The sequence below is a fragment of the Balaenoptera acutorostrata genome, chromosome 6, assembly GCF_949987535.1.
Source record: "Balaenoptera acutorostrata chromosome 6, mBalAcu1.1, whole genome shotgun sequence".
Classification (NCBI taxonomy): Eukaryota; Metazoa; Chordata; class Mammalia; order Artiodactyla; family Balaenopteridae; genus Balaenoptera; species Balaenoptera acutorostrata.
Window position 1 is genome coordinate 10,437,072 of NC_080069.1, and position 21,290 is coordinate 10,458,361.

Below are 21,290 nucleotides of genomic sequence, written 5' to 3' on the forward strand. Positions count from 1 at the left end.
TGTGTGTGACCAAGAGAACACAGGAAAAGTGATGACATGTCGCTCCTGAGATTAAGTTACACAAGGCTTTTCAGCTTTCACCATGGTTGCTCTCTTTCTTCCATCCCTCACTCTGGAAGCAGCCAGCTGCCACGTCATGAGCAACACTACAGAGAGGTCCTCGTGATAGGGAACTGAGGCTTCCTGCCCAAAGCCAGGTGAGTAAAATTGGGAGCAGACCACCCCAGCTCCAGTCAAGCCTCTGGATGACTGCAGCCTAATGGAAGACCCTGAGCCAGAACGGCCCAGCTAAGCTGCTGCTGAATTCCTGACCTACAGACATTGAGATATAATAAATAGTTGTGTTTTAAATGACAAAGTGTGAGGTAATGTGTTATGGAACAATAAATAACTAATGCAACTCCTTTATCCTTTTTCAGCTACAAGATGAACAGCTCTCTAGCCCCAACACAGTGCCAAAACCGCTTAACATCTATTCATGCCTACGTTGGGAGAGAGAGGATTAGTGAGGGCTTGTGATCTCCATTACTCTGGCTTTAGTTTGCTTACATTGACTCTTTTCTTCTCCGTTGCTTTTTCTACTTTTCTCATATTGACCTAAGTACTCAGTAAACTGAAGAATCCATCTCTAGCAAGGGAATCAATTCTACAAGTCTGTAGGCTTAGTTAAAGGGATCATCCTATGTAAATATGGTATTTTATAATATTTTAGAAATCTGGCAAATTTCTATTGACAGAATCCCTCACCTTGGCTGTCAGATCTTTACGAGCCCATCCTTAATCGCAACAGATGAGCATATCTCATATTCACAGAGGAAGCAGAAGCAACAGACATGATCTCTTTTAAATTCCATCTTCCCACTTTTAAACCTATCTATAAATATTGGGGTGAAAGATTATTATTTTAGCAGCTGATGTCAGAGCTCCTCTTAGGGACAGAAAATGCCTTATTGAGGAAACTACCTTGATATGAAAGCTTGAAGTATGAAAGAAGAAAGCTAGACTTACAATAAAACTGAAGCAAAGAGATAGCTAAACAGAGCTTTACATAAAAAAAAGAAAAAAACAAAAAGACCAAGGAGATGAGGACTGAAAGAGAGCAAAAAGGAGAGGAAATGGGAGGGGGATAAGGAGAAATGGGGCTCAAACAGCAACGTGGGAGGTAAAAGCTTGGGGAGGGAGCTCCAGGGACAGCGGAGCTGAAAGTTAGGTTTAAAATAGAAATATCTATTATTGGACTTTATATTGTTTGTGTTGCTAAGGACATAAAATCCCCTAAGCCTTCAGTAATATCTGACACATGCACAAATGCCTTAGGTGAGTGATTTGGGGAGAAATCCAGGAAAAAAAGATCAGGGGCAGGTCTGAGTTCTACAACTGGGTCAGCGTGGAACCAAGGAATAAGAACGAGGGAATTGAGTTACAAGTGAGATGAAGAATTTAGTGGAAGCAGAAATGCAAAAGCCAAAGCAACCATAAGATCAGCTCCCAGGAATTAACAGAAATCTTGGAGCAGGCATTGAACTCCCCAGTGGATGTGGGATGGGGACAAGCTGATTTCAACACTTAAATCTCGAAAGAGAATGCTACTTTAGCTGACATCTAGGTACATATTCACAGATTCTCCTCTCATCTGTTCTGGCTTTTGACAAAGAGAAGTCCCAAAGTGGCACTATTTTTTTTTTATTATTATTTAAGTATTTATTTATTTTTGGCTGTGCTGGGTCTTCGTTGCTGCGTGCGGGCTTTTTCTAGTTGCGGTGAGCGGGGGCTACTCTTTGTTGCGGTGCACAGGCTTCTCATTGCGGTGGCTTCTCTTGTTGCGGAGCACGGGCTCTAGCCGCACAGGCTTCAGTAGTTGCAGCAGGCGGGCTCAGTAGCTGTGGCTAGCGGGCTCTAGAGTGCCGGCTCAGTAGTTGTGGCGCACGGGCTTAGTTGCTCCACGGCATGCGGGGTCTTCCTGGACTAGGGCTCGAACCCGTGTCCCCTGCATTGGCAGGCGGATTCTTAACCACTGCGCCACCAGGGAAGCCCAGTAGCTCTATTTTTTGATGTGATCTAGTATCTTTCCTTTAGACCTGGCTCCATCAATTATTCTCTTTTCTAGGTAAAGTCAGTATCCTCCTTACCACGGGGGCTTTCCCCCACTGCTTATGTACAGGCTCAGGCCTAAAGTACCATCATCATACAACACAGGCTTTGAACTCCGAAAGGCTGAGACTTTGAATCCTTATTCTGTTTATTGATGGTATAACCTTGGGCATATTACTCAACCTCTCTACATACTCTCAGCAATAATTTCCTCATCAAAAAATGGGGATAATAAGGACTTCCCTGGTGGTCCAGTGGTTAAGACTCCAGGCTCCCAATGCAGGGGGCCCGGGTTCGATCCCTCCTCAGGGAACTAGATCCCGCATGCCGCGGCTAAGACCCAGCGCAGCTAAATAAACAAACAAATAAATAAATGAAAGAAAAGGGGGATAATAACAGCACCTACCTCTTAGGAGTATGGTAAGGATTATCCTGGATAATGAGTGTAAATCATTAGCCCAGTGCCTGGCAAATTGTAAGCCCTCATAATGTTAACTGCCATCATCATCATCATCCACCAAAATTCTTAAAAAAGTCATCTCTGGGCTTCCCTGGTGGCGCAGTGGTTGAGAATCTGCCTGCCAATGCAGGGGACACGAGTTCGAGCCCTGGTCTGGGAAGATCCCACATGCCACGGAGCAACTAGGCCCGTGAGCCACAACTACTGAGCCTGAGCGTCTGGAGCCTGTGCTCCGCAACAAGAGAGGCCGCGACAGTGAGAGGCCCGCGCACCGCGATGAAGAGTGGCCCCCGCTTGCCACAACTAGAGAAAGCCCTCGCACAGAAACGAAGACCCAACACAGCCAAAAATAAATAAATAAATTAATTAATTAAAAAAAGAAGTCATCTCTACTCTGGGTCCACTTCCTCCATCACCATTCACTCTTTGAACCCAAGAAGGCTGGCTCCCGCCAATCTACTGAAATGGCTCTCATTAAGGTAACTAGTGACTTCCCCAGTCATTAATCCCAATGAATCTTTTCCTTCTGGAATTCTTCTGCAGAATACGTGGTAGTCCTAGTCACCTACGTTCTTGAAATGGCCCAATCTTGGCTCTCTCACCACTCTTTCTCTTTTCTTTCCCTGGATCTTCTTTCTCCACCACCCTTTAAGTGTCCGTGTGCCCAGGTTCCACCCTTAGCCATCTTCTGTTCTCATTCAGCACCCACCCCACTGGGTGAATGCAGCCCAATCTCTACTTTTAACCTAGACCTTTCTTCTGAGCTCTTGAGCCAAACTGCCCACTAGACATCTTGTCCTAGGTATTGCACAAACCCAGCCTTCCAAACCAAAGTCATAGAGACTATTAACAAAATGACCATTTTCTCTGTCTTCGCCAATTCTTTTTCTTCTTAGTAAACATTTTCATCATTTTTATTTTTTTGGCCATGCTGCACAGCTCATGGGGTCTTACTTCCTCAACAAGGGATGGAACCCATGCCCCCTGCGGTGGAAGTATGGAGTCCTAACCACTGGACCACCAGGGAATTCCCCCATTTTCATCATTAACATCAACTGTTATCCTCCTGTCTCCCTTGTCCACTGTGTCCAACTGGCTATCAGAGTTTGATACCCAGAATCCTATGGCCACCTCTCAGTCCTGTTCCGTCCCTCATGACCCCAGGGTAGTTCAGAGTGGCCTTTAGAGCCACATGGGCCTGGGTTCAAATATTAACTATGCCATAAACTTACCAAGACTATTGGCCAAGTTACTTAACCTCTCTGACCTCAGGTTTTTGTGATAATTAAATGAGCTATCATATGCAAAATGGCCAGCGCATAGCTGGAATTCAACAAAGATTCCCCCGCATTCCCTTCCTTCAGGTCTTCATCATCACCTGGTCTAATGCAATGTCCACCTCGTTGGTCTCTTTTGCCCTTTCTCCTCCAAATTGCCCTACAGTTAAATTCTCTAAAAAATAACATGATGCTATCATTTCTTTGCTTTAATATCTTCAACGTTTCTTTTTTCATATGGAACAAAGTCCAACTGCCTTCCTGTCCCTTCTCCCCCATCCTGGGTACTCTAAACTATTGACTCTTCACCAGCTACATCATATACATATTGGCTTACATCTCCACACGTGCTGCTCCCTCTGGTTGTAATTCCCTTCCCACACCAAGTTGTTCTGTCCAACTGGCAAGCTTCTTCATCCCCTCAAGAACTTTTTCAAAAGCTGTCACTTAACCTGACAACGAAAACTCGGGCAACAAAAGCAAAAATAAACAAGCTAAAAAGCTTCTGCATAGCAAAGGAAACAATCAATAAATTGAAAAGGCAACCTACAGATTAGGAGAAAATATTTTCAAACCATATATCTGATAAGGGTTAATATAAAAAATATATAAAGGACTCCTAAAACTCAGTGGCAGAAAACAAACTACCCAAATAAAAAATGGGAAAAACCTAAACAGACGTTTTTCCGAAGACGACATACAAACAGTCAACAAGTACAAAAAAGGTGCTCAACATCACTAATCATCAGGGAAATGCATATCAAAACCACAAGATGTCACCTCACACGTGTTAGGATGGCTACCATCAAAAGACAAGCAATAACAAAATGTTGCCAAAGGTGTGGAGCAAAGGGAACCTTTGTGCACTGCTGGGGAGAATGTAAATTCATCCAGCCGTATGGAAAACAATATGGAGGTTCTTCAAAACACTAAAAACAGAACTATCCTATTCTGGGTATACACCCAAAGGAAATGAAATTAGTACCTCAAAGAGATATCTGCACTCCCATGTTCACTGCAGCATTATTCACAATAGCCAAGATATGGAAACAACCTAATTATCCATTGATGGATACACACAATGGAATATTATTCAGCCTTTAAGAAGATGAAACTCCTGCCATTTGTGACAACATGGATGAACCCAGAGGACATTATGCGAAGTGAAATAATCTAGACGCGGGAAGATAAAAACTGCATGATCTCACTTAGATGTGAAATCTAAAGACGTCAAATACATAGAAGCAGAGAGTAAAATGGTGGTTTCCAGAGGTGTGGAGGTGGGGGCAAACAAGGAGATGTTGGCCAAAGGGTACAAAGTTGCCGTTATGTAGGATGAATAAGTCTAGAGATCCACTGTACAGCATGATGACTGTAGTCAGTAATACTGTATTGAATACTGGAAATTTGCTAAGAGGTTAGATTTCACCACAATACAAGGTTAACTATTCTGGGGCAAGGAAACGGTATGTTAATTAGCTTGACTATCATAACCGTTTCAGTATGTATATGCATACAAAAGCATGTTGTACACCTTAAATAGACACAATTTTAATTTAAATTTTAAAGAATTTAAAAGCTGTCACTTAAAGGGTGACACCTATCTTAACAGGTTCAGATTTTTTTAAAAAAACTACTGTCTACGCCTACATACACATACAAACACACATAAAGGGAAGAGAAAAGAGAAAATGATAAAACAAGTGCAGATGTGATAAAATGTTAAAAATTGGTGAATCTGGAGAAGAATCATTTGGAACTTAAAAAAAGGTGCAAAGCTATATAATTCTGACTTTTATGTAAGTTTGAAATTATTTCAAAAGAAAAAGAAAGCATGACGCAATCTAACCATGAGGTAACAATCAAACAAACCCATGCTGAGGATCGTTTTACCAGACAACTGACCTATAATCTAAAAATGTCAGTATCATGAAAAAAGAAAGGAAGGAGGGAGGGGAAGGCTGAGGAAATGTTCTAGATTAAAGGAGACTAAAGAAATATGACAAGTAAACATAACATGTAACCCCGAGTTGGATGTTAGATTGAAAAAAATTTGCTATAAAATACATTATTGGAACAAGTGGTGAAATTAGAAAATGGACTCTTTACTATATAATAGCATTATAGCAATATTAAACTTCCTGAATCTGAAAACTGCACTGTGGTTACCTAAGAGAAGGTCCCTGTTCTTAAGAGATACATCCCGAGGTATTTAGGGGCAAAAGATGATGATGTCTGTAACTTTAAAATGTTTCAGCAGGGCTTCCCTGGTGGCGCAGTGGTTGAGAATCCGCCTGCCAACGCAGGGGACACGGGTTCGAGCCCTGGTCTGGGAAGATCCCACGTGCCGCGGAGCAACTGGGCCCGTGAGCCACAATTACTAAGCCTGCGCGTCTGGAGCCTGTGCTCCGCAACAAGAGAGGCCGCGATAGTGAGAGGCCTGCGCACCGCGATGAAGAGTGGCCCCCACTTGCCGCAGCTAGAGAAAGCCCTCGCACAGAAACGAAGACCCCACACAGCCAAAAATAAATAAATTAATTTAAAAAAAAAGTTTCAGCAAAATTAATAGTAACAATAATAGTGTGTGTGTGTGCGCACATGTGTGTGTGTGTAACTAGAGAAAGACCAAATACAGCAAAACGTTAACAACTGGTGAATCTGAGTTAATGTTTACCATTCTTGCAACTTCTCTGTACGTCTGAAATTTTTTCAAAATAGTTTTTTGAAAAGCTATCAGTTAAGTGAAACCTTTTCCCACTCTCTCAGATAGAATTAATGCTGCCGCCTCTAAGCTGCTGTGGTTTTATTTTTACCCTAAAATGCTCAGATTGGGTTGTAATTATTTGTTTAAGCATTTGTCTTATTCTATTCGATTGAGAGCTTCTTGAGGCAGGAACTTAAATTGCCTTTTGGAATTTAATCATGGGAGGAGTATTCTAATTCAAGGCAATTTTATGTTGCTGTCACGGTATTACTGGAGTACTTTGACGCTACAGTTTGGGCTCACAGCGAAACACGGCTGGACATTCTTGAGATGAGAACTAGAATAGAAAATGAACCTTTGGTTCAGAGCAAAGCACAGTGCTGGAGTTAATCTGATCAATGAACCTGTTCTGTCCCTTTATGGACCCTTCTGCAGGCACAGCTGGGAAGCCCACCACTGGTTCCCAGGCGGGCACACAAAGCCACTACAGGAGGGAAAGTTCTTGTGAAAGCTGGAGCTGACTGCCCTTGATGCCTGGAATACAACCCCTGGCATTTCTGTCTTATCGCTCCTGACATACGTATCACAGGAGGGCAGCCCCATCCTCAGTGGGCCAGAGGTCTGATTATAAAACGCATGAGTTAAGAGATCAAATGGTTGGAAAATGAAGGAGAACCCATGCTATTCCCATCTCCCCAGTTTGCTTTGGTCAAGAACATAGAAACTTTCTCTGTCTACAGTATTGAGGAGACAGCTTCTATTCTTTGCCCACTTCCCTTATTTATTCCTCCTCCAGGAAGAAAAAATTACTTCTGTGATTGATAAGACTAGGTACAGAGTCATTACACACTCACTGCCCATGCTCCTGCTGAGTTTCTCTCTCGGAGATGTCTATCCCACAGGCCATATACTTTCTTCTCTGTTCATGCAGTAGCGGTAAAGCAGTTTCCTGTGACTTAGCCTATGTCTAGGGGGGAAGTTCAGTTCATGCAGGAAGAAATGAGATTCCTGTTTTGTCCTCGGGTCCCAGCTACATCCTCCAGACCAGCTTAAGCAGCAAAGAAGGTGATATTTGAATCCCAGTCTGTTTCCTCTGTCGTCTGGTTCAGGACTCAGAAAAGAAAGGGACATGAAGGCCCTCTCAGAATCCCAACAGTATTCTTCTAATCTTTGGATCTCAGTGCCTCTCGTGGTGCTTGTTCTATGACGAGCCTTCAATAAATTTTTGTTGTCTTGAACTCAAACAGTGTGACACACATGGGCTCATAGCTGCTCACAGCTATAATCAGGGTGGTGGTTGTTTTTTTAAAATTGTACAAAGTGATTTTTGAAGCTTTTCTAGATTGGCTGCAGGCTCTGAGGCTACAAGGAAGCAGGCTTTGGTTAGCAGAGGGGAGAGAGCTGTGTCTTTGTGCTTTGCTAGGGTTGCGATACCAGAGACTGACATCCCAGGGGAGCTGTCAAACAGCTTGACAGTTCTAGCAAGAAGGTGGTAGAAACACAATTTTAGCAATAATAATCCAACAGCTTTTGAAATGTTCCTTTACCCTTGAAATGCCTTGTGTTGCTGAAAGTCTATTCATTACTGATCATTCATCTGTAGCAAGTCATCTCTTTATGGCTCTGTACACGGAAGTGACAGCACTGAGAGAATATTGGCAGAGAGACAAAGGCTCCTAGGCACAGTGGGAGAGTCAGAAAGGTGACAGTAAACAGCAGCTGGAGGAGGTGGGAGATTAAAAAAAAAAAAAATAGAAAAGGAGGAAGCTACAAGAAAATCATCTTACCCAAGGGGGCTTTGGTTTTTAAAGGGGACACCGTGGCCCATAGACATTTTTACTGGGACCATCATCGCTGATGCCTCCATCTTCTTTGGACCCTTCCTCTTTCCTCATCCGCGAATTTCCTCCTTAATCATCCCCTTGCTCTCCAGGATGTCCAACCTCTCCCTGTCTCTGCCACATCCTTCACCTCAACCTACAAACATGCCCAAGGTCCTTACATCCCCAGAAACCTCAAACTACCCTGCAACCACCGCCCGCCTTGCCTTCTCATCCCAGCCTGTTCCACTGCCACCCAGAGCGTGGCCAGCGGACCAGCGGCATCAACACCGGACGGGAGCACGTCTGAAATGCGATTCTCAGACCCACCCCTGACCCACTGAATCAAAACCTCTGTGCGCGAGGGGGTCCAAGATCTGTGCTGTGACACGCGCCGCGGGTGGTTCTGAGGCACAGCCGAGAAGCGCCGCCTGTGCTCCGCGCCTCTGCTTCCTCACCGTCTTGGACTGCCTGCCTCCGTCGCTTTCATGTTTGACTCCCCAAGCCTCTGTCTCGGCCTCCTTCTTCCCCGAGCTTCATCCTTTCTCTAAGTGATCTCAGCCACCCAAAGGTTGATTTGGTTATTTGTCTCTTTAAACATAGGTGTGAGGAAATTTGAGGATCACCCCATCCTTGGCCTCTTCTCTGAGCCCCCAGAATGGCTGGTAGCTTTCTGGACCTTTCTGCCAAAAGGGTGCACAGTTTTCTAAATTCAGTTTGTGTAAAATGAACCCAATATCTGCATTGATTTTAATAATCTGGGCTGTAGGGCAGCTCTGCCCCCAACATGGTCATTTCGACTCTCCTCTCACCTCCTTCCGGTCGGTTTCGTGTACAGACAGTTCTATGTCCACCACCGCCCCAGTGCAGGCCCTGTCAGCTCTCATCTTTCCTAATCAGTTCATCCTTCAGCGGCCACCTCATGACCTCCTTGGTTAAATCCCTTTAATGAATCCCCATTGTTCATACACTAACTTCTAAGCCCCTTAACTGGCCTCACCTTCAAGGGTATTTCCCCCCCAACCATCTCCCTTCCATAAATTCACAACAGATATTTCAGTAATACCGAATCACCTCCAGTTCTTGGAATGGCCCGTGCAGCTTCACAACTACGTATCCCAGCACATCCTGGCACCTGATTCTGACATCTTCTGCATACCTTCCCACCTCAGCTCGTTTTCCTGGCAAGCTTCTATTCATCCTTCCAAAGCTCACTCAGATGTCGATTCCTCTGTGAAGTCTTCCTTACCCTATGGAGTACTCACTCTTGTCTGTCTCTTTTATAAGACTGTAATATCTTGATGGCCAGGAGCCTGCCTTATGTGCCTTTGTACAGCCAGCACCACGCACAGGCCCCGACCCCTGGGGGGTTTCATAAAATTCCCTCACTCAACAAAAATGCACTGAACACACATTATGTGAGGAACATTGTGGGTACAATAAGCAAGACAAAAAAAACCTCTGCCCTCCCAGAATTTATCCTCTAATGAGGAAACTAACAAGTAGGCAGATAATCTTAACACTGTACTCAATTCCATGAGAGGGAAAAGTTTAGGGAGTTACATGTGGGAACACCTAATTCAGTCTGGGGGTAACCTTCTCGTGCTTTTGGTAATATATGCAGAGTCTTCGGACTCTGCAAGGAAAAATTGTTACGTGTTTTTTTAAAGAACATCAACAGCAAATTGTTGTTATTACCAATAATAGGCATATGTGTCCCTCTTAAATAATTCTCCCTCCCTCTACTTAATTCTGAAAAGAAAAAATGTGAAAATAACTCTCTCCACGGTAGCTGCTACACAGGTAAGCAGGAGGCCCTGGAAGACTTTTCTTCTAAACAGAGCTGAGGAAGCCGTAAGTCCTTCGGCTGCTGACAGGAACGATAAGACTGCTTAATCACTGTCTACCTTAAATGAGCTTCTTTCACCTCCAGGAGCTCTGTCAGCCTACAGAGGTAAGAAAATGCTAAAAGGCAGAACCACAATATGAAGGTTACCCGCAGAGGTCTCTTCCCCCTCATCCATTTCACACCCTTTGGACCACAGGAAGTAGAACTTGTGTTTCAACCATTCAGCAAACGAGGTTCGCCTGTCCTACACGTTTCAGAGAGGAACGTCAGTTCTGATCTTCTTCAGTGCACTAGTAAAGGACACCGAGGTATGACACATGCCACTTGTGGGTGAGCCTGCCTTCTTCACACTGATGAAAACACGTAAAAGGACATGTGACTAAACTGAGCAAGGCTTATATTCACCATACACTGACAAAAATATCCGCTCAAAGGAAGAACGGGATCTCTACCATTTTGGAGTTCTCTAGGGTTATAATTTGTTGCCTCTCGAGCTTTTCACTCAATTTCAAGATATATTCATCACTAGCGAGCAACTTAACTGCAAATATACTAGGTCAGCCGTTCTCAAACTTAAGCAAGCATCAGAATCACCCAGAAGGGTTGTTATAATGCAGATTTCTGGGTCCCACCCCTAGAGTTTCTGATTCAGTAGGTTTGGGGTGGGATTGAGATTTTCTAGTTCTAACAAATTCCCAGGGGATGCTGCTGCGGCTGACCCAGGAACCACACTTTGAGAACCGGTAAAGTCAGGAGTATAAGTGCTATACCTGACGATCGTTACAGCCGGGAGAGAATAATCTGATCTGCCTTAAGAAGACCATATCATGGGACTTCCCTGGTGGCCCAGTGCATAAGACTCTGCACTCCCAATGCAGGGGGCCTGGGTTCAATCCCTGGTTGGGGAACTAGATCCCACGTACATGCCGCAACTAAGAGTTCATATGCTGCAACTAAACATGCCGCAACGAAGATCCTGTGTGATCACACATGAGCCTGCCTTCTTAGTCACACATGATTCTGGGTGTCTCTGAGAGGGTCTTTTTTTTTTTCTTTTTTAATATTTATTTATTTATTTATTTGGCTGTGCTGGGTCTTAGTTGCAGCACGCGGGATCTACGTTGTGGCATGCGGGGGTCTTTAGTTGTGGCATGTGGGATCTAGTTCCCTGACCAGGGATGGAACCTGGGCCCCCTGCACTGGGAGCATGGAATCTTAGCCACTGGACCACCAGGGAAGTCCCCTGGGAGAGTCTTTTTGAAAGAGATTCACATTTAAATCAACAGACTGAGTAAAGCAGATTGACCTCCCTAATGTGGGTGGGCCTCATACAATCAGGTGAAGGTCTGAATAGAACAAAAAGGCTGAGTCAGAGGGAACTCTTTCTGCCTATTTAGCTGGGACATCGGTCTTTTTCCCACCTTTGGACTCAAACTGAAACACTGGCTCTTTTTGGGTCTCAAACCTGCCAGCTTTTGGGAGAGAACTTAACACCATCAGTTCTCCTGGTTCTCAGGCTTTTGGACTCAGACTGGAATTAAACCATCAGGTCTCCTGGGTCTCTGGCTCGATGACTGAAAATCTTGGGACTTCTCAGCTTCTATAACTGCATGAGCCAATTCCTTATAATAAATATCTTTCCATATATATATATATATAAACACACACTCAGACACACACACATACCCTATTGGTTCTGTTTCTCTGGAGACTCCTGACTAATACAGCACTGGACAAAAATCTCTTTCAAACTCACTTCTTTTCTTCTTTAATTTATACTTCATTAAAAATCAGCACTGGGCTTCCCTGGTGGCGCAGTGGTTGAGAATCTGCCTGCCAATGCAGGGGACGGGTTCGAGCCCTGGTCTGGGAAGATCCCACATGCCGCGTAGCGGCTGGGCCCGTGAGCCACAATTGCTGAGCCTGCGCGTCTGGAGCCTGTGCTCCGCAGCAAGAGAGGCCGCGATAGTGAGAGGCCCACGCACTGCGATGAAGAGTGGTCCCCACTTGCCACAACTAGAGAAAGCCCTCGCACAGAAACGAAGACCCAACACAGCCATAAATAAATAAATAAATAAATAAATAAATACATACATACATTTAAAAAAAAAAAAAAAATCAGCACTATTCCTAGCACCTCTACCAAGGTCCCTTTAAAGGATGTCTGTAACTTGACATTTTGGTAGAGGTGATTCAGATTCAATGATTCACCGGTGATTTCAGCCTTATTGTGCTGTCAGCCCTGGAAGTGATGTCAGGTTTGAGACTTGCTGGAAGGGAAACACATGCTCATTTATTACCCATTGTAATGTTGAATTTTCTCTATTACTATCCAAGAATAAAGACGTTAGAGGTGATACCAGAAGCAGAAACAGCACCCACGGTCTCTATGATTTGCAAGGATCTTGTTTCATTTCTGTCCTTTGTCTTGAATCTTCTATGTGTCCTCTACAAAAATGACAGGGTTTTCTCCGCTTCATTGCCCCCTTTGTACAACACACACATTCCTTCTCAAACTTCTGAAAGCTTGTAGATATACTTTTTGAAAGTCAAGAGGCGATGGAGGACAAATCAGTTAATAAGAGTAACTTGGAGAGAAGCATATGATAAGCAGGGAAGAGCAGACAAGCTCTACGACATTAACACTCCACTCTACTTTAAGTACTGATGTAGGTAACTACTTTAACAACTACGCCGTAAAAAAGAATGTCCCAATGCCTTGATGCTTAATGCAATTGGAATAAAGTTAGCTTCCCTCATAGTTCATGCAGTGCAAGTCAAATTGCTATGCAGAGTAAGAGAGCTACCATAGAGGGCTTCAGAGACTCTGCTTCTTTTGGAGCAAGCAGGGCTACAGAATAGGTTACCAGTACCTAGGAGATATTTGCCAATCTGCCAGGCCCAGGGACATTTGCGTATTAGTCATGATATAGGGAATACTGTTGGAGTTGGCTTGAGGAGATCCAGATGATTTGAATCTGGGTCAAAATAATAATAATATTAATGGTAGCTTCCATTTAATGAGCAATGATAATTACAGTAATAGTTAACAACTCTAGGAAGAAGATAATTTTAAGTGACCCACCCAAACCCACAGAGCTAACAACTAGCTGAGCTGGGATCTGACCCCAAGTGCTTCCGATTCCAAAGCACATGCTCGTAACCACAATTCACTTTTGCCTTTCAAAGTGCTAGGGATGACCAACCTTTAAGGAAATACCACCAATCCAATAAAAAAATTAATAGATAGGTAGAGAGATCCCATTAGGCCTGGGCTAGCAATCTAATTAGGATGGTGACCACTTGCCCAGGAAGCCAAGAGTCCCAGCATTGACCAGAAATATTCATGGTACCTTGTATGTAGAATAAGGGAGAAGCTGACAAGGACCCTTCTTTGACCAGACTTTGGTCCAGCTCCTCTGAGCTCTCCTCTTGATGAGGCTGTGTCCTGGGCCTTCCATCCTTAGCCTGCTTAAGCTCAGTTCAGCAAGAATCCAGCCAAGCCAGCTTAGCAAGAATCCCACAACCCTTGGTATCTAACCAAGCTCCTCCTGGTATTTTCCATCCACTGATGCCGCTCATCCTGCCCATTGGCTACAATCCTCCAGCTACCTCTGTTGTATTGAGAGTTGAGTTCAATCTCTCACCCCTGTTGCCACAGTCTTGACCTTATCGCATTAGTCTTGGATAAAGTCTTCTTTGCCTATTTAACTTGTCCAAAGCAATTTTTCTTTGACAGGGCCTAGGTAAACACTGGAAGAGCTCTCTCATCCCTGCAGTCCCAGAGTCAGCAAGCCTACCATTATAGAGAGCTCCCTGGTCTTCAAGCCCAGCCTTCCAGGAGAAGGGTCCAGAACTCATGATTGTGGGAACCTTTCTGTAAGCCAAGGAGATCAGCCAGAGAGTAGGAGGCAGGAAGGAGCAGACCAGGCTACTGTTTTTGTTTTGTTTGTTTGTTTTTCACATCTTCTTTACCCATTCCTCTGTCAATGGACGTTTAGGTTGCTTCCATGTCCTGGCTATTGTTACATATATACAATGGAATATTACTCAGCCATAAAAAAGAACAAAATAGTACCATTTGCAGCAACATGGATGGGCCTAGAGACTGTTATACTGAGTGAAGTAAGTCAGACAGAGAAAGACAAATATCATATGATATCACTTATATGTGGAATCTAAAAAAAGGGTACAAATGAACTTATCTATACAGTCTACAGTTTTGAGAAAGGAAAGAGCCTTCCAGTTTAAACTGGTGAGCTGAGTACAAGATCCTTCTCCTCTCCCATCCAAGGACCCACTGAAAAGCTGAAAAAGATATTTTGAGAAAGAATGGAATGACAACAAAAGTACAAACATAAGAAAGGTGGCCATGAGCAGACCAGAAATCTTGAGACCTCCCAGAGGGCAGAAAGCATCAGAATGATATTGACAAGGAACAAGCTAAAGAAACCACAGCTCAAACACTTAACAGAAACACAGGTCTTGAGAAGAAGTTCCATGGAAGCTTCAAACTGGGTTGTAAAGATAGAAAGTGCAGAAGGGCACCGCAGACCATCACTAGGGTGATTCGTTAAGGAATAGCATTCTGAGCAGCTAGGGAGGTCAGGACCTCCACTATTCTCCCTAAGCAAATTCAGCTTCTGCCCTCCAACTAACTACAGAAAACTGACCTAGAAAAGAACAACAACAACAAAAAGACTGCTTGGTAATTATGGTAAAATCCAATAGATGGATTGAATTTATTCGAATGTACACAGGCAAAGACCGTGATCTGAAAATAAAGGAGAACTTTCAATATAAAGAGCAAATAGACAAAAATATAGACATATGGGAGAAAAGATAAGACTCATGGAAGACACATTCATGTAGTCCAATCTTTCTTTAAGAGGAATTCCAAAAGGAGAAAACAAAACAAGGAAAGGGTGGAAATCATCATAGATCTCAGAGAAAATGTCCCTGAATTGAAAAGAGACCTAAGTCTTCAGATTAAAAGGCCCACTGACTGCTGTGCAGAGTAAACAAAGACCCAACTCACTTATATCCTTGTGAAATTTCAGACTTCCAGAAATTTTGAAAGTTTCCAGGAAGGGGGAAAAATGCACATAAAGAGGAAAGAGAATTAATCAGACTTCATCAGCAATACTGGTGGCTAGACCAGTCTTCAAACTCCCAAGGGAAAGAATTTTGAACTCTGAATTCTATAAAGAATCATTTAAAATACAATATTCAGACCTGTAAAAACTCAAGCAGTTTACAACACTCATCCTATCTGAAAAAATACTTCAGGTGCTTGCTCACACAAAATGAAAAAAATCTGAGAGAGAATGACATGGGTTACACAAAACCACGGCAGGTGATTTCATGAATGAGGTGCTCAATGTTCTTCTGTGAGTGTTGGCCCTTTCTTTCTGCCCTGATGCTGGCTGGAAGATCAGCCACCAAAATTGGTCTCAGATTTTGGGCTTATTCCTTTCTTTAATCACTGAGACCCCGCATAGATTTTTTGTCTTACTTTTGGTGCTGGTGAACTACAGAACCCTAGTTATCCAGAAGGTTCTCTAGGAAACTGAACTTTTCTTGCTGATGCCTTAAAATCTCTGGCCCTCTTTCAGGGTTTATTATTTTCAAAATGGTTTTCAATATATTGGTCCCCTCTCTGGCCAGAGTAAATGATACAATGAACAAAATTCAGGTTGTTCCTCAACTCAGGACCCTGTATCACCATGGAAGGGGTCACCATTCCCCAGCATCAAAAATGTTTGCCCTGAAACCCAGAAAAACAATCAAGTGATATATCCCTCAGGATCACAGCCACTTAGTGACAGGATCTGGGTTAGGACCCCCATATTCTGACTCCCGGTGCTATGGAGTGAATGGTGCCCCTCCCAAATTCATATGTTGAAACTATAACCCCCCGTGTGACTGTATTTGGAGGTAGGGCTTTTAGGAGGTAATTTAGGTTACATGAGGTCATAAAAGTAGGGTCGTAATCCAATAGGGTTTGTGGCCTTATAAAAAGAGAATAAGAGGACTTCCCTGGCAGTCCAGTGGTTAAGACTTCGCACTTCCAATGCAGGGGGCGCGGGTTCGATCCCTGGTTGGGGAACTAAGATCCCACATGCTTCAGGGCCAAAAAAAAAAAAAGAGAGAGAGAGAGAGAGAATACAAGAGAGACATCTCTCTCTCTCTCCAGGTCTACTCACTGAGGAAAGGCCACGTGAGCACACAATGAGAAGACAGCTGCCTGCAAGGCAGGAAGAAAGCTCTTACCAGAACTTAACCATGCCAGCATTCTAATAGCCAACTTCCAGTCTCCAGAATCGTGAGAAAATAAATCTCTGTTGTTTAAGCCACCTAGGCACTCTGCTATAGACTGAATGTTTGTGTCCCCTCCTAAAAGACATACGCTGAAACCTAATCCCCATTGTGACTGCATTAGATGGGGTCTTTGTGAGATGATTAGGTCATGAGGGTGAGGCTCCCATGAATGGATTACTGCCTTTATAAAAAAAGACCCCAGAAAGATTCCCTTGCCCCCTTCTGCCATGAGGTTACAGCATCAATGAGGAAGTGGGCTCTCAGAGACACTACATCTGCCTTGATCTTGGACTTTCCAGCCTCAAGAACTATGTGAGATAAATGTCTGATGTTTATAAGCCGTATTCTGTTATAGCACAGACTAAGGGACTCAGCCAAATCCTGGTTCATTTCTCTTTGTTCATTCTCTCATCAACTGTTCATCAGCTGCATCTTTACGAATGGTCATTCTATCACAGATGAAGGTGTTGACTATCTGACGTGAAACTGTACAGCTAGCTCCTTCTACAAAATAAACACTCATATTTTAGCATTAAAGCCCTTCAGCTTACTTATTTGGCTTCTGTCTGTTTTGCAAGCATCCCTAGAAAAGCCCATATTCATAAATTTATAGCAGACTTAGGAAACTGGCTCTTTTACTTCTTTTTTTTTCCCCCCCAAGCAACTCTATTTCCACCAAATTTCACCAAACTGTTTTTTTAGCTTCATGGTGAGCTGTTTTTCCAGCACTCAGCAGAACATCTGTCATGATTTTATTTTTTGACTGAGATATAATTGACATATAACACTGTAACCGCTTTAGGTACATATCTATCATATGCATAATGCATACTGTCAAACTCACCCTCCTGAAAATATCCATGGCTTAAACAAGAATACAGATGCTATAAAATGTAATTTTACTTTTACTGAGTATCAGCTTTGAGAATCCATTTAAATGGATTTGTTGACAGTGTTAAGATAGACGACTGGGGAGACCTTCAAGATGGCGGAGGAGTAAGACGTGGAGATCACCTTCCTCCCCACAAATACATCAGAAATACATCTACATGTGGAACAACTCCTACAGAACACCTACTGAACGCTGGCAGAAGACCTTAGACTTCCCAAAAGGCAAGAAACTCCCCACGTACCTGGGTAGGGCAAAGGAAAAAAGAAAAAACAGAGACAAAAGAATAGGGACGGGACCTGCACCAGTGGGAGGGAGCTGTGAAGGAGGAAAGGTTTCCACACACTAGGAGCCCCTTCGCGGGTGGAGACTGCAGGTGGCGGAGGGGGGAAGCTTCGGAGCCACGGAGGAGAGCGCAGCCACAGGGGTGCGGAGGGCAAAGCGGAGAGAGTCCCGCACAGAGGCTCGGCGCCGAGCAGCGCTCACCAGCCCGAGAGGCTTGTCTGCTCCCCCGCCAGGGCGGGCGGGGCTGGGAGCTGAGGCTCGGGCTTCCATCGGATCGCAGGGAGAGGACTGGGGCTGGCAGCGTGAACACAGCCTGAAGGGGTTAGCGCGCCAGAGCTAGCTGGGAGGGAGTCCGGGAAAAGGTCTGGAGCTGCCGAACAGGCAAGAGACTTTTTCTTGCCTCTTTGTTTCCTGGTGCGGGAGGAGAGGGGATTCAGAGCGCCGCCGAAACGAGCTCCAGAGCCGGGTGCGAGCCGCGGCTATCAGCGCGGACCCCAGAGACGGACATGAGATGCTAAGGCTGCTGCTGCCGCCACCAAGAAGCCTGTGTGCGAGCACAGGTCACTCTCCACACCACCCCTCCCGGGAGCCAGTGCAGCCCGCCACTGCCAGGGTCCCGTGATCCAGGGACAACTTCCCCGGGGGAACGCACGGCACGCCTCAGGCTGCTGCAACGTCACGACGCCTCTGCCGCCGCAGGCTCGCCCCGCCTCCTCCGTACCCGTCCCGCCCCCCCTCCCCGGCCTGAGTGAGCCAGAGCCCCCGAATCAGCTGCTCCTTTAACCCCGTCCTGTCTGAGCGAAGAACAGAGGCTCTCAGGCGACCTACATGCAGAGACGGGGCCAATCCAAAGCTGAACCCCAGGAGCTGTGCAAACAGAGAAGAGAAAGGGAAATCTCTCCATGCAGCCTCAGGAACAGCAGATTAAATCCCCAAAATCAACTTGATGCACCCTGCATCTCTGGAATACCTGAATAGACAATGAATCATCCCAAAATTGAGGTGGTGGACTTTGTGTGATTTTGTCTGTATAGTTTTGCTTTTACCATTTGGCCTAGGGTTCTGCCTGTCCTTTTTTTTTTTTTTTTAGTATAGTTTTTAGCGCTTGTTATCATTGGTGGATTTGTTTTTTGGTTAGGTTGCTGTCTTCTTTCTTTCTTTTCTTTAAATTACTTTTTAATTTTTTATTTTTAGTAATTTTTTTGTTTTTTAATAACTTTATTTTATTTTATTTTTTTCTTTCTTTCTTTCTTTTTTTCTCCCTTTTCTTCTGAGCCATGTGGCTGGCAGGGTCTTGGTGCTCCAGCCAGGTGTCAGCCCTGTGCCTCTGAGGTGGAAGAGCCGAGTTCAGGACATTGGTCTACCAGAGACCTCCCGGCTCCATGTAATATCAAATGGCAAAAGCTCTCCCAGAGAGCTCCATCTCAATGCTAAGACCCAGCTCCACTCAACGACCAGCAAGCTTCAGTGCTGGACACCCTATGCCAAACAAGTATCAAGACAGGAACACAACCCCACTCATTAGCAGAGAGGCTGCCTAAAATCATAATAAGGTCACAGACACCCCAAAACACACCACCAGATGCGGTCCTGCCCACCAGAAAGACAAGAGCCAGCCTCATCCACCAGAACACAGACACCAGTCCCCTCCACCAGGAAGTCGACACAACCCACTGAACCAACCTTAGCCACTGGGGGCAGACACCAAAAACAATGGGAATTACAAACCTGCAGCCTGCAGAAAGGAGACCCCAAACACAGTAAGTTAAGCAAAATGAGAAGACAGAGAAACACACAGCAGATAAAAGAGCAAGGTAAAAACCCACCAGACCAAACAAATGAAGAGGAAATAGGCAGTCTACCTGAAAAACAATTCAGAGTAATGAGAGTAAAGATGATCCAAAATCTTGGAAATAGAATGGAGAAAATACAAGAAACATTTAACAAGGACCTAGAAGAACTAAAGAGCAAACAAACAATGATGAACAACACAATAAATGAAATAAAAATTCTCTAGAAGGAATCAATAGCAGAATAACTGAGGCAGAAGAATGGATAAGTGACCTGGAAGATAAAATAGTGGAAATAACTACTGCAGAGCAGAATAAAGAAAAAAGAATGAAAAGAACTGAGGACAGTCTCAGAGACCTCTGGACAACATTAAACGCACCAACCTTCGAATTATAGGGGTCCCAAAAGAAGAAGAGGAAAAAAAGGGACTGAGAAAATATTTGAAGAGATTATAGTTGAAAACTTCCCTGATATGGGAAAGGAAATAGTCAATCAAGTCCAGGAAGCGCAGAGAGTCCCCTGCGGGATAAATCCAAGGAGAAACACACCAAGACACATATTAATCAAACTATCAAAAATTAAATACAAAGAAAAAATATTAAAAGCAGCAAGGGAAAAACAACAGATAACATACAAGGGAATCCCCATAAGGTTAACAGCTGATCTGTCAGCAGAAACTCTGCAGCCCCCCAGAAGGGAGTGGCAGGATATACTTAAAGTGATGAAGGAGAAAAACCTACAACCAAGATTACTCTACCCAGCAAGGATCTCATTCAGATTCGATGGAGAAATTAAAATCTTTACAGACAAGCAAAAGCTAAGAGAATTCAGCACCACCAAACCAGCTTTACAACAAATGCTAAAGGAACTTCTCTAGGCAGGAAACACAAGAGGAGGAAAAGACTTACAATAACAAACCCAAAACAATTAAGAAAATGGTAATAGGAACATACATATCGATAATTACCTTAAATGTAAATGGATTAAATGCACCAACCAAAGGACACAGACTGGCTAAATGGTTACAAAAACAAGACCCATATATATGCTATCTACAAAAGACTCACTTCAGACCTAGGGACACATACAGACTGAAAGTGAGGGGATGGAAAAAGATATTCCATGCAAATGGAAATCAAAAGAAAGCTGGAGTAGCAATTCTCATATCAGACAAAATAGACTTTAAAACAAAGACTATTACAGGAGACAAAGAAGGACACTACATAATGATCAAGGGATCAATCCAAGAAGAAGATATAACAATTGTAAATATTTATGCACCCAACATAGGAGCACCTCAATACATAAGGCAAATACTAACAGCCATAAAAAGGGAAATCAACAGTAACACAATCATAATAGGGGACACTAACACCCCACTTTCACCAATGGACAGATCATCCAAAATGAAAGTAAATAAGGAAACACAAGCTTTAAATGATACATTAAACAAGATGGACTTAACTGATATTTATAGGACATTCCATCAAAAAACAACAGAATACACTTTCTTCTCAAGTGCTCATAGAACATTTTCCAGGATAGATCATATCTTGGGTCACAAATCAAGCCTTGGTAAATTTAAGAACATTGAAATCATATCAGGTGTCTTTTCTGACCACAATGCTATGAGACTAGATATCAATAACAGGAAAAAATCTGTAAAAAATACAAACACATGAAGGCTAAACAATACACTACTAAATAGCCAAGAGATCACTGAAGAAATCAAAGAGGAAATCAAAAAGTACCTAGAAACAAATGACAATGAAAACACAATGACCCAAAACCTATAGGATGCAG

At 43.7% G+C, this 21,290-nt stretch overlaps 1 protein-coding gene across 1 annotated transcript in view; it reads right to left on the bottom strand.

Annotated features, from left to right (window-relative positions):
* EXTL3 (exostosin like glycosyltransferase 3) overlaps window positions 1–21,290 on the bottom strand; it is a 131,818-nt gene that overhangs the window by 73,968 nt on the left and 36,560 nt on the right. The gene's annotated exons all lie outside the window — the stretch shown is intronic.